Source organism: Orcinus orca, chromosome 18, assembly GCF_937001465.1.
Source record: "Orcinus orca chromosome 18, mOrcOrc1.1, whole genome shotgun sequence".
Lineage (NCBI taxonomy): Eukaryota > Metazoa > Chordata > Mammalia > Artiodactyla > Delphinidae > Orcinus > Orcinus orca.
In genome coordinates, this window is record NC_064576.1 from 2,906,703 (window position 1) to 2,916,079 (window position 9,377).

General features: G+C 53.3%; 1 long non-coding RNA gene across 1 annotated transcript; it reads right to left on the reverse strand.

Annotated features, from left to right (window-relative positions):
* Nucleotides 1-494: 494 nt before the first annotated feature.
* Nucleotides 495-6,170, reverse strand: LOC125961929 (uncharacterized). Its single transcript, XR_007473064.1, has 4 exons — nt 6,153-6,170; nt 1,905-2,057; nt 1,394-1,665; nt 495-616 (listed from the first exon to the last, which is right to left on the reverse strand). It is a non-coding gene; the product is annotated as an uncharacterized LOC125961929 (long non-coding RNA).
* Between the last annotated feature and the right edge of the window lie 3,207 nt (nt 6,171-9,377).

Below are 9,377 nucleotides of genomic sequence, written 5' to 3' on the forward strand. Positions count from 1 at the left end.
AGATCACTTGGCAAGTTTGCAGGCTACTTGGGCAGGTGGTTCATTCCTTTGTGTGTCCAAACCCTGAGCTATACCAGTGTTCGACTTCTTCGTCATTTCCGCTCTTCAGTGCCGCCAGTTGAAAGACAAAGGGAGCCGTTGCTTCTTTCGATCTTGATGATGCTGTTTCCATTGCCCTACCTTTAAGATAGGGCATGTGATGAGTCAGGGTGATTCAAAATTGCCGGGCTGTGTATTTTCTTCATCCACTGATACAACTGCTGTAAGCACCTTATTGTGGTCTTGGTTAGTATGACCATCAGTGATGTCTGCTATACACGGCCATGCTGTGTCCAATAAAAGCGAAACACACTAGAGTCACGGTCCTTTTGTCCTCACATGGAATGAACGCTTCCGGGTGTGCTGAGGAGGGGAGATGGGCACCTCCTGTTACAATAATCAAAGATAAGATTTTAATGAAGTTGCCGTCTCTCTGGCAGTGTTTTCACAGGCCACCTACCTTCACCACCCAGCGAGGCCAGAGGATGCCCAGAAGTGGTCACGCCCACGGCGACTTTGCAAGATTAGAGATTCGGTTCATAACTGTCCTGCGGGGTGTGCAGAAACAGGTGTTCCCCTAAAAAAGCGAGGGAGGCCAGTTAATTTGCGAGGGCACCGGACGACAAACCCCAGGGAAGGGTCTGTCTTTGCAAAGTTCTTTTATCCGTGTGGATGTGGTCATGCCCCTCTCAGGCTCCTTGTGAGGGAGGAAGGGAAGCCCTGGGCTAAGACCCAGACGGGCCCTCCCTGCAGGACCCCGTGGTAACAGGACCCTCTCGTGAACGAGCTCCTGTCCCGCGAGAAGCACCTGCTGGCAGAGTTCGGGAGATGCTGCCTGGCCGTTTCCCTCCATCCTCTTTTCCCGTCAGGGAGCTGAGCCCTGGTGGCGTTTATCCCAAACACCAAAGCCAGCCTGGGCTCTTCCTCTTCCTCTGGACCATGGCCCTCCCTGGGAAGGGAGGGAGGAGAAGGGACGACCCCCCCCCACCTCCCCCCTCCCCACCACCCCTGCCCAGCAGCCCTCCTGCTGCCCATTCCCAGCCCTAACGAGGCCCCAGCAGCCGCCAGGCTTTCCAGGATCTGCTGGAGACGTCAGCTCCTCCCTGGCAGGCAGCCAAAGTTTTGTTTACTGCTCTCAAAGCAAACCCGTGCTGCTTCCTCCCGTCCGGTCTATTTTTTGAAAACACTCAGCTCTTGGCTCACAGACATCGCTTCCTGCTTTCATCTGCTTGGCCTGGACCAAGGACGTCCGGCCAGTGGCCAGAGCAGCCCTCCAAGGTCAGGACCACTGGTCTTGCAGAAACACAGAGGCCCGGGGAATCCTCTTCTTCTCACTCCCCTCCGAGTTACTTACCAGGCTGACCTTTGAAGACTCACGTGAAGGGGAGTGTATCCCACTTGGGCCACGGGATGTAAAGTCGACAACACATCTGTGTCCCGCTCAGCCGTGCCCTCAGCCACCTTGACTTTTGCCAGATGGCAGCCCCCGGGGTGGTCCTCCAGGGCTTGCCTGAATTCTGGAGTCGCGCTGCTAATGGCCCCTTTCCGGCCTCCTCCAAAGGGTAACTGAACACGGCAGGAAGCTTTTCATCACATACTTTTCCAGCAGGAAGCGAAGTTGTTCCACTGCAAGGATAGTGAGTAAACCCCTCCCTCCACTTAGCCTTCCTCTGCACAGACTCCCATCAGTCATAGGGATGTTGTTTCCCTTCCACTGAACGTTTTCTCCCGACTACCTGGGGGCATCCAGGTGTGGCTGAAAATACGCTCCGTCCCGGGAGTAAATGCCACACCTGAGGGCAGTGAACAGCCGTGCAAGACAGCTGGGCAGGGCACCGATGCTCACAGTAACCTGAGCTGTTTACCTGGTGACTCAGGAGAGATGCAGGGGCCAGGTGGCTGGCTTGTTGCAAAGGATGCCGGGGTGCTGATTCCCTAAGTTCTCTGGAAAGAGGGTTCACACGTCCTCATTCTTTCTGGACTTCGCGGGTTCATTACCCTGCTCGCTGAGCTCGTATCTTGGGGAAGAAAATAAGACTTTTCATGACATGCCTTGGCATTCAAGGTCTGGTAGAAAGGTGAGACTTGTAGTGATTGAAAGGCACCAAAATGAACATGTCAGGAAGTTGAAAACATAGGCTGAAATGGTTTCTGTGTCATTTTCTAGAAAATAACTGCTCATCTTTGTTTGTTGCTATAGACGGGATGTGTGTGTCTCTTCCAGATTCCTTTGTTGAAACCTACGTCCCTGGGTGATGGTGTTGGGAAGCAGGGCCTTTGGGAGGTGAGGGGGTCATGGGTGGGATTAGGGCCCTTATGAAAGAGGCCTGAGATGGCCCCCTTCCACCACGTGGGTACAGTGAGGAGTCTGCAACCCAGAAGAGGCCCTCACCAGACCCTGCCCAGGCTGGTACGTGGACCTCGGAATTCCAGCTTCCACAACTATGCGTGATAGGTTTCTCCTGTGTTTAAGCTGCTCCGTTTACGGTACTTTTGTTGCCGTAGCCCAAACAGACTGAGACTTTTGTAAAGTGCCCACCCACCTAGGATGTGAAAATGGCTAAAAGGATGATACGCAATTCAAAGTCAAAGCCAGGGGACGGCAGAGAAGGATGCTTTTGCTTTTCTCAGTCTCTGGCACTTGGCAGGGAGCTGTCTCGGGGCCCAGGATAGAGACCAAAGCCTGGGTCCGAGTCTCGCTTGGCATTGGACGAATGGCTTGGAGCCCTTCGGCAGCCACGGGTAGAGGGGAGACCTCCCAGCCCTGCTGTGCCCTCAACATGGTGAACAAGCATGAAGGATCTCCAGAGAGTGAGGGAAGCCTCGTGTCAGGAAGTGTTAGAGCCACATGGGCCACTCCTGGGACACCAGCCACCTGCCCTGCTTTGCTTTGGTTTTGTATTTTTTTAATTTTTCTTTTATACTGGAGTATAGTTGATTAACAATGCTGTGTTCGTTTCAGGTGTACAGCAAAGTGATTCAGTTATACATATACACGTATCTATCCTTTTTTCAAATTCTTTTCCCATTTAGGTTATTACAGAGGATTGAGCAGAGTTCCCTGTGTTATACAATAGGTCCTTGCTGGTTATCTATTTTAACTAATCCCACTTTGTTTTGATTGATATAATCAGCGGATAAGGATAGAATCCTTTATAGGAAAAACAGGATCCCATGATTTCCTTCATAACGTGCTGCCCATGAATCCACTCCCAGGACACACAGCTATCCTTTGCTGATCACGTCTTTTTTGCTGCTACAGATGTTTCCCAGCCAAACCACGTGTCCACCAGTTGCTGCCCGTGGCACGTGCTTCTTCTGGAACCTCGTCTGTGACTACGTCCCCTGGGCTTTCTTCCGTAGTATCATTGCTCTGTGGTCCAGGGCTGCTCTTAGCCAAGGGCCCTCCTGCAGTTTGAGGATGGAATCCCCACTTGCTTCTGACAAAGGGAAACGCTGACCAGCAGATTGAGTATAAGAAGCAGAGGATCCTCTTGTACTGAAGTCTTTGCTGAGTTATTCAAGAAACGACTTCTCCAGACCTAAAGAGAGGATCTTGAGTGAATATGGAATCAGCTGTCCTGGAAAAATCTGAGGCTAAAATAAGTACCGTTTGATCAAATAATTGAACAACGTTCTTGGGTTTGATGTCCCAAGGCGTGGTGTTAGGTAGTCGGCAGAGAAACTGGTTCCTTATATTACAGGATAATCTATTTCATATCATGTAATATACCACCGTAGCCACAAAACTTTTGAGCGAAGCTAGATTAAATAAATTTAAAATGCTAAAACATATTACGTGACTTAATGTTACAGTGTCTTCAATCATTTTCTCTTTTCTTATCACGTATAAAAAAAAACACAATTAACAGAGAATGAAAAGGAGGCGGGATTAACTAGGATTCGGGGAAAGAGATTCTCCTGTGTGACACTAAGCAAACTCTTCTGCCTCTCTGGGCCTCATTTTCCTTACACGTGAATTATCTCAAAGGGGATTGAATTAGATTCATTCAGCAAATACCTCTACTAATCACCTACCTTGTGTCAGGCACAGGTCTTTCATAAAAGTTCATTAATTTTATAATAAGTGACAAGCACTAAAATAAATCATATAAGAAACTCTGAAGATCCTTCCCCCAATTCCCTAAACGACATTCTACATGACAGACCATCGTATCAAGTGGCAATTCATTCGGCCTTATCAGGAGTTGAAAATGACCCAATGCCAAGACTTCACGCTCCAAAGTTCCCTGCCTGACGACAGATGCCACCGCAGCACCATTTTTCTTTGTCTCCTTCCTCTTCCCCAAGCTTCAGGCATACATTTACTGCAAAAACGCTCCCACGTATGTCCCTCTCCGGCCCCGCCCTGCATCTCCCCCCTGAGATGTGACCCCCGTCTCATCAGGAAAAGGAGTCTGTCTCTCCACTCCTGAGTCAGGCCGGCCGTGACCTGCTGTGTCCAGGAGGATGCTGGCACAAGTGACAGGGACCGAACCTGGTCGTCCCCAAGGCCGGCAGCTTCCGCTTGCCCCCCTGGAGCCTGGGGTTGCCGTGGAGCAAGCCCAGGCTGGTCTGTTGGCTGACGGGGGACCACACACAGCAGATACCCGTCAGGCCGGTTGTCCCAAAGCCTTCTGAGAGCCCAGGCTAGACGAGAAGTCACCCAGCTGACTCAAAGACTCCCAGCCCGCCCTTCGGAGCAAAGGGGAAGGTCTGTCTGCCGCTGGGCTTCCCTGCTTGTTCGGTGACAAGAAGGTCTCCTCTTGAACATGCCCCACTTCCCCCCATGCCGTCCATGGTTACGACACTGCCCCTCGCTTTTCTCTACGTCCCCAGCCCATCCTCCCTGCCACCCCGTGGTCTCAGGTGCACATTTATGCTGAAGCAGGTGGGCAAGCATAAATAGAGTCAGGAGATCGGTCCAGAAAGGCCCGACAGGTTTCACCTTCTTGACCCAGAGGGCCCTGTGGTCAGGGCCTTCCCGACCTCGGGCTACGAGGACACCCCACGTCAAATCTGCACTTTCTAATCCCGGCTCGGGTCTGTAACTGACAGCTCCCCGCCCCTCCCGCTCTCCAGGATGCTGGCCACCTGGGTTTCTCCCTCCCTTTCCCCCGTCCAGCCAGCCCCAGGGGTCCTGGTTCTGCGGCAGGGGGTGGGGGGGGGCCGACGGAGTGTCTACCACGCAAAGCCCCCTCCCTCCCCTCCTTCTGCCTCATTCTCATCAGCACTTGATCCCATCCTGCTCTAGGATGTGGGCATCATTCCTGCTTGAGTCTCTGTCTGTCTAATCCGTGTGGGTGGGCTGGTGCCAAACCAGCTGGTGAGAAACTCAGTGGCCCCCCCTTGGGCCTCATATGAAGAACAAAGACCAGCAGACGCCAGTCGCTGAGATCCCAGTTCTGCTTTGAAGAGCTGAGGAAAGCGTTCGAGGGAGAAACTGTCAGTTATAGCTTCGAAGGAAGGCAGGGAGACAGACAGTCTCCATGTTTTCCAGGTAGAGAAGGGACGACCCGCAGTGGCTCCGGCGCTCCCTGCCAGCAGGTGCCACGGGTGCGGACAACCTCCCGGCCACCAGAGCCGTACGTCACGGCTCCTCCGAGCGGCCTCCACGGGGCGGTCGTGGGCCAGACCCTGTGGTCTCACTTCATCCTCAGAGCACCTACCCCTGGAACACGAGGGGATGCTGGCAGGGGGAGCCGCGCCGTACTGTGGCCTCAGGAGGGGGGGCCCAGGGCTCACGCCCAGTCTGTCTGGCTTCACGCCTCCGCACGGCGCCCACCCTCCCTCGGGGCTCTGGTTGCCCAGCTGTCCTTCTCCTCCAGCCCTTCCTGCGTCCTCTGCCCTCTGACCCTCATCGAGCCCCGCTTTGCTTCTGTAACCTCCCGGCTGGGCGTTTCCTTCCTCTGCGACCTCCTTCTTGGTGTCTGCTCCCATCTCTCAGTCCCAGAAGCCACGATCTCGCATTGACAGTGGCCTGCAGGATGCCTTCACCTGGTTTTCCTGATGGCATCGTCAATCCAGCAGGTCCAAAAACGGACCATTGTCTTCCCTGAACACCAGTTCCACTTCCTGACCACGTTCTCTGAGTCAGTGAGGCTGAAACTTACCTCTGACAGCCCCCTGGGCCCTCCCCACATCCAGCCAATTTCTGTCTTTGGGGTCTCACTCAGCTCCGCCCCTGCTTCGCCGTCCCCGCTGATAGGATGCTGCTTCTTGCGTCAGCTCCTCTGGACTCCCTGTTCCAGCCCGACTCCGTCCAGCCCACCTCTGTGGCGTCACACATTCATCGTTCTGATGCTCAGCTCAGGTCGCATCACTGCTCAGCGCACAAAACCTCAACAGATCTCCCTCTTGTTACCCAGCAAGGTCTAAACTCTGGTCTTCAGGGTTCCAGGCCCTTACGACTCAGCCCCATCTCCAGCGACTCATCTGGGCATCCCCGGCGCCGTGTGGTCCAGGGGCGGCGGGAAGGAATCAGGAGCCCTCCCTACACATTTACGCCCCCCTGTCTGTGTGGATGCCACCTCCTTCTGTCCCCTAAGTTGGCCTGGTAAAAGCCTAGCCGTGCTCGAAGGCCTTTCGCCACTGTTACCTCCTCCCGGAAGACTTCCCTGATTCCCTCAAACGTACGACGGACCCACAGCACGGGGGTGGCTGCGGCGGCTCATGCTTGCCCCTGAATTGAGGTACCTGGTCACCCCTCTAGTAAAGTGTATGTTCTCCGAGATTAGGGATGGACGAATATCCAGCCTACCCCGAACCTGGACTTTCACGGGCGTAAATGTTTAGAAAACTGACTCAAAATGAGAGTATGGTGATAACTGTGGTTTTATAACTCAGGGATAGTCCTTTTAGAGGCGTGAACGTACTCCGGAAGAGTGGACGGGGGAGGTAAGCTCGCGGGCGCTGAGGCGCAAACGGCTTGCTGGGGGATTAACCCTAGCAACGGCTGGCCTCTCCCTGGTCAAAGTGTTCGCCCCAGTGCTACTGGATCTCAAAGAATGTCAAAGTTTGGGTCTTCAAAATCATTTGTGGACTTGCGGGTTGGTGTGAAAAGGCCGTCCTGTGGGGAGCTACCTTTGGATCTTGATAAATGACTTTTGTGGCCAGGTCAGCTTAGCCAGCTGCACTCTGCTCTCTCTATTTTGACAGGTCTGTTCTTGAATGATAGGATTATGTGTAACTCGGACAAACATATCATAAGTGTGTATCGCTTCTTTTATTTGGACTCTCAGATTAAATAAATCTGTTCATAGAAGAATCCTAGCTGTATCTTTAGAAGATCTAACCAATGGGTATTGGCATTTTGAGAAATGCTCTCCCCAAATTCTTTCATTCATTGAAAATTATGTTAAACCCCATAATATGCACAGTCATTTTTTTTTTTTTTTTTTTTTTTTTTTTTGCGGTACGCGGGCCTCTCACTGCTACGGCCTCTCCCGTTGCGGAGCACAGGCTCCGGACACGCACGCTAAGCGGCCATGGCTCACGGGCCCAGCCGCTCCGCGGCACGTGGGATCCTCCCAGACCGGGGCACGAACCCGCGTCCCCTGCATCGGCAGGCGGACTCTCAACCACTGCGCCACCAGGGAAGCCCTGCACAGTCATTTTTTTATGATGTAGAGACATGACGAGGAATAAAATATCAATTTGAGTCGTGGCGGGGGTGTGAGGTGGCGGGTAGCGGAGTCCAGCTTTCCCTCCCTGAGGCCAAGGTATCTTAATGGAAAAGGACATCATCCCCCAGACCCACATTTCTTACCCCATCAGCAGCAAATATAAAGATTTCCTTACTCCAGTGAGCTGCATGTTTCACACTCTTATGCTATATTTAAAGTTTGAAATCCCGACTTGGCGTCAGAAAGGCAAACACACAAACAAGGCGACACAAGATTTGTTTTAATTCACATTTCCTCCCTCTGCCTCCAACTTCCTTGTACTTTTGCCCCAACTCTCTCTCTCTCCATCTTTCTCTCCGTCTCTCTCCCTCCATCTTTCTCTCCATCTCTCTCTCTCCATCTTTCTCTCCGTCTCTCTCCTCTCTCTCTCCATCTTTCTCTCCGTCTCTCTCTCCATCTTTCTCTCCGTCTCTCTCTCTCTCCATCTTTCTCTCCGTCTCTCTCTCCGTCTCTCCCTCCATCTTTCTCTCTCCTCTCTCTCTCTCCCTCTCTCCAGTTTCCAGCTCTCTCTCTTCCTGCAGACATTCCAATCATGCAGACTTGACCTAATGCTGCCTGGGACCCCCTGACCCAACTCTTGCCCGGCTGACACCTCTCCACGTGGTCCTCAGAAGAGCCCACTCCCCGACCTGGGCCTTGGTTTCCTCCCGGACTGACCCCCCAGCTTCGCTCTCACTGCCTTTCAGTTCATTCCTCATTAGGAAGCACTGTGACCCTGTTAAGAAAATAGGTCAGATGTGTCCCCACTTGACTCGGGGGAAAAGTCTGTGTCCTGAAAACCTTCCTGGCTCCGTTCCCAGCTCTGCTTCCCCAGGCCACGCCACACGGCATCTCCCAAAGTCACCAGGCAGGGCCTGGTGCCCAGCGAGTGCCCCCGTGCTCACCACGACGGGCAGCCCCCTGTGCTCCAGAACCTTCTGTCCCCCCCGGTCCTCTGTCTGAGGGGCATCCTGAGCTGTGTTCCCCATGTTCCCTCTGGTCCTCAGCCGCCCTGAGTCCCAGCTGCCCCAGTGCAGCTCACTCTCCAGGCTCCCTGCTCACCTCCTACTTCCCCGCTGGGCTTCCTGGAGTTGCCTCCCGGATAAAGGAATCGAACCCAACTCCTTGCGGGGGCTGGTTATTTTCACAGTCAGTTCTTCCCTGGCTACTATTTAAAATGAAAACTCCAGCGTTGCCTCCATACTTCCTATCCGCTTTCCCATCTGTTGCTTTTTCACGCTTGTCCCTCCGTCGTTCCATTTGCTGACCCTGTGTGTTGTCCGTCTTTCCTGCCAGAAGGTAAGTGACCTGGGCGGTGAGGTCTGCTTTGCTCACTCCTGCTATCCAGACCCTAGAAGAAGAGTCCCCTCCACACAGCAGGCATTCGATAAATCCTTTGTGAATCTTCCGTCCTGACAAAGTGGGACATTTCAAACAGGTGTGACGTTACAGGCTCTTGGAGTTGGAAGAAGCCTCAGATGGGCTTGAGTCCTAGCTCTCAGTACGGAAACCCTGGGATGAACTTCCCGACTGGGAATCCATCACTTCCGTCCCCTGGAGTTATTCTCGGGATGGGGACTTGCAACTTCGCACCGCTGTTCCTCTGCTAGAGATCCCCTGCTTCATTCCACAGACGTTTCTAAGAGAACGCTGAGGCCCCGATGGACCTTATGC